Here is a 4,990-nt window from a genome sequence, read left to right as displayed (position 1 = left end):
AGATTTTGACATCAAATTTTGGGGTAAAAAAATGTGTTTTATACACCAAAAAATACGGTATATATACATATACAAAAAACTCAGGTCAAGTAAAACGTAGCTGGAATGCTAACACTAACTGTAGCTTAACCAAATTACAAATTATACTGTGGGGAATTATAAGATATATCTTGGGTGTTGAAGTACCTGCGGTTTTAGGACCTAGCAGCAGGAATCTACCAGATTTAACTTCAATTCACAAGTCTCACCTGTTACAAATGTAAGCATAAAAAAATAAAACAGCAAATATGATAGCTTAAGGCCATAAGATGCCACGTCTATTATAATTACTTTCCAATCAAAGCAAGCTTCTTACATAAATCAAAACTAAAATTTAAATATAGTTAATTTAATATACCGTTATTACTTATAATCATGATAATGTATTAATTCATCAGTTAAGTTCTCTAGGCACTAGCGATGTTTTCGGCCGTGATCCTAATAATATCTCACGAGGTTCAGCCAACTTAGGAAATTTAGGTTAGTCTTAAGTACACATACTAAGTTAACAATGTAAAATATTCTTTATAACAAAACTATAATAATAATAATGAAGTTTAAATAATAAAAATAAATATATTGAATATTCTAACCATAATGAAAGTAGCATTAAGGAAATAATGGAGTCTAGCTTACAAAACACATAAAAACTAGTTGTTGGTTTCACGCAGTATCACCGATAAAGAGTGACGCTAGTATAAGCAGAACATTGTACGATCTCTTCTTACAAGGTGTATTGACCAATGAAATCACAAGATAAAAGCAGAGTTATTGATAATCTCTGACTTTAGAGGGCAGCAGTGTATAACCAGTGCACTGAGATTCACTTTTTGACTAGAGATTTGTTTAAAAGGTAAACGGAAGTGTCATACACAATGCCCTAAGAGAAACTACTCTATTGTGACCAATGAATTTTGGGTATATTTCAAACTACATAAAGACATTTCTGTAATTGGCCAGTGAAACAATAATTCGATATGTACTAATGCCACGTGTATTATTTTACACGTAAAATGTTCTTCGTCTATTAATCAGTAAACGTATTGATTCGATTTTCAAACTGAATATTCAATGTCACTGTACTTGGGTGAATCATCCAGGATACACACTTCTGTGGTTGACACGAACAATGACAAAAATAGATACTAGGTAAAAGTTGTATGCAACATTCTTAGAATAATCTATCCTATGCATAGATTTTGTTTTAGTGCAAATTCATTTAGCATGCAAGATGACGTGTGATTTAAAATTCAAGTTTGAGTAGAACTCTTTGTTTACCAGGTAAAGAATGAACAAAATAAAAAAAACTATAAAAAAAGGAAATACCGTTGGCATACAGCCTTCTCCAGACTCAGGATATAGGAGAGATATTTTTATCCTTTTGTCATTAGTCATCAATAAATACCTGATTAATTGAGAACAATTATAAATGGAAATATAAACACAAGAATTAAGTTCAGGAACCACAGAGTATTGTTTGTAACAGCTCCATGTATTTATTTACATCGATAAACATCAAAAATACGGATGCTTAAAACTTCTGTCATATAAAAACAGGTACAGAACAGGCGTGATCATTGTCAGGTACGTAAGGATTTACTTTCTGTCTTTGGCTCCTGTTGCAGCAGTGGTTGCAACTGTATAATAGTCTGCTGTAAAAATGAAATATTTATCATCTATAAATCACTCACTCGCGTACACATAAAATACGTCTATCGGGTGAAAACATCTGCTCTTTAGTGATGAACTTCCTGAACAATTCTTGAAGTGTAGAGAGCACAAAAAAAGAAAAACAAAAGACAGTAAAAACTCATTGGCTTTGTGGTTTAAAATTCTTGAATGTAAATAAAGAGAAATATATTTGTGATACACACTTTTTCGTCTACGCGAGTTTTTGTGATTTTCTAAATGTTTGTAATAGTTTTAGATTAAATTTACATGTGAGATAAATTACTACGATGAACGTTAATGCTTAACTACAGAGTCTGGTAGCGGAAGGGTACAGATAGTACAGCAAGAAAACTATCAGATATGAAGATAAAAATATCAAATTTAATTGATAGTAAAATCGCGCAATAAACAGTAAACATATAATAATTTAATAAAAGAACCAAGTCAAATGTAATAACAATAAATATAATTTACTTAAAAAACTACGAGCTGTGGCTAACAGAAATGTTCCTACTTTAACTATTCCCAGGACAAACATTACATTTCACTGTGTGTAGTCACTTGTAGAAAGGAGGGTATTTAGACAGAAAGGAAACATGTAGTAAGTTTGTTTATTGTTAAGTGGAAAGCTACATCATGGACCATCTGTATTTTGCCACCTGCAAGTATCGAAACTCAATTTTTTTTGCGTTATAAGCTCGCGAACTGACTGCTGAGTCACCAGGGACAAGTAAAATACGATATTAACATAAATTAAACGAAACGAGCGGATTGGTGAAACAGACTTCTATTGATCATGAGTAAAACTGTACCCTAAAGTAGGGTATTCCAGCCTCCGAAATCATCAAAAAGTTAGTCAAACTATAAGAAACTAATGAAGCATAGATGTTGAGGTTCATAAAATGAAAAATATAATCAGAGGGTTTGATTTTTAAGTAAACATTTGGACTGCTGTTTATTAGGTACGTAATCTATTCTATAAACAGCTGTTTAGTATTAATATTGATAATGTGATATGTTAATGATCGAGAAACACTTTTGTTTGTTTTAGTAAGAAGATACACAAGAGGATATTTCCGCTAGCGATCAAACCCCGGATTTTAGAAACCTGTAAAGTTACCTCTGAAATGCCAGTTGACGAAACAAAGAGTAGTTTAAAACAATAACAGCTTATAAGGATTTGTGTTTGTACAATAAGTGTCTAGAACAATTGGGAGATTTATCAACAAAAACACTTAATAACATAGAAACTGGAAAATTGAAATATTAATAAACAAATTAGGAATTGAAACCAATGAAAACACACATAAACAAAAAAATAAATATAATAGATATTAAAATATATATGATACAGAGATAAAAAGCAATTTTAATGAAGTTATAGGAATTAAAACGTTATTAATACAATATTAGAGAAATTCGTTTCAAAACAGGGTTTTCTCAGATTTTCCAGAAAGACTTTGAGTTAACATACGAAGAACATGAATTCAGGGGTCAAGGTTCATACCCTTATGGAATGACAATGTTTAAACTACTGATCCAATAGGCTCGTTTTACTTATCTCTCTGCTTTTGATTTAAATCATGTTCTAATGCCAATAAGAACTATGTCATAAATAAACTTAGTATCCCGAAGATTGTTTAATCTCAAAAAAATCTAAGTTCAAGGAAGGTCCAGTTCAATCCACAATTTGATCAACGTGTGTTATTGGGTTATACTAGTTTAGGAGAATCCCACTCCACATCTTGTGGGGCTATATAATGTGAAAAATTGAATAGTGGCCAATGACATTATTTCTTCATTTCACCTATCCAGTGTATAGTATGATTGAAGAACTATGTCAGTGATGGAGTGGTAAATTCTGGTTAAAGTGCAGGGCAACAAGAACGACTTGTTCTTCTAGTCTTGACAGAGGATAATAAATAAGCTATACTATAATATAGTATATGATATATAATAAAACTATAAATAAATTATACTACTATAACCCAATAACACACATTGATCAAATTGTTGATTGAACTGGACCTCCCTTGAACTTAGATTTCGAGATTAAACAGTTTTCGGAATACTAAGTTTATTTATTATATCTGCTATTGTATGGCTGTATAATGTGGAGAACTGAATAGTAGCCAATGACACTATTTCTTCACTGCACCTATCCAGTGTATAGGTCTTTTTCTCATAGTGACTATAAAGCACGTTCACACCAACAATATGCTTGACAGAGGATGTTTGGTTACTAAACAGTTTTCTAGTTTAGACTGCGTTTGTCCATCATATGATTGTCGCATTGTTAACACTGTGTAAAATATACCGTGTCTGAGTTTGAGAGGAGGTTGCTTTCTTATATTATAGTCTTTACTTTCCACGTTGGTCAGAGAAAATACTGATATTTTTTTTATAAACCTACAAGTTTGACATCGAACTTTATTATAATGAATAATAATACCTCTAAGGTTTTTTGTTTTGTTTTTTTTGGAAGGAAACAACAGAAATTTCACGGAAGATTTGCTTTCGAAATTCACTCAGCTGTAGCAGACGGAAATATTTTTTAAGGAATCGTTAAAAAGTTGTATAATAGGCGATAACCAGAGAAACTTAGGATCAAATTGTTAGGGGGATACATCACGTGAAATTTGTCAGCTTTTTTTCAATTTTGTTTTCTATTTCGGAAACTTTATAAGTTCTCTCTTTCAAGAATATTTCTAACGTCTCATTGTGTGTTTTGTAATCATTACTTTTAGTACAGATCTTCTTCATGCGAAGACTATAAGTTATGTTTCGTTTGATCTGGGCCAGATGGCAACTTTGTCAGTGAAAATATTATGATCTGTATGGGTTTTATGCACCAGATAGTATGCAGAAAATCATAGTGACAGTAAGAAAATATATCTGTATTGAAGTGTGAATTTACTGACTAATGGAAAGTATGGAGAAAAAGTGAAGGACTGGGTGTCGTCAGTCCGAATGGAAAACATTCCACCAGTGTATGGTTTCCAGAAGTGTGGTTTGACGAAACTTTTCTCTAGGTTCAATTTGATTTTTGTAAATTTTGGAGCCATTTTAGGACCCATAACAGTATCTGGGTTTATTATTCACTGTTGGTTTCAAAATTATTTTGGTTTAGAAAAAGTGTAGCTCAATCAATTACTTTATATAATACGTTGTTGTTGAAAACATTTAAGACAGTTGTAAGAGATTTTAGACCTTCTTTTAGCCTTATGTTCTTATTTTACATACCGTATTTTTCGGTGTATAAGGCGCACTTTTTTATCCC

This window comes from Limulus polyphemus, unplaced genomic scaffold (genome assembly GCF_000517525.1).
Source record: "Limulus polyphemus unplaced genomic scaffold, Limulus_polyphemus-2.1.2 Scaffold400, whole genome shotgun sequence".
NCBI lineage: Eukaryota > Metazoa > Arthropoda > Merostomata > Xiphosura > Limulidae > Limulus > Limulus polyphemus.
Note: the sequence above shows the minus strand (reverse complement) of the source record.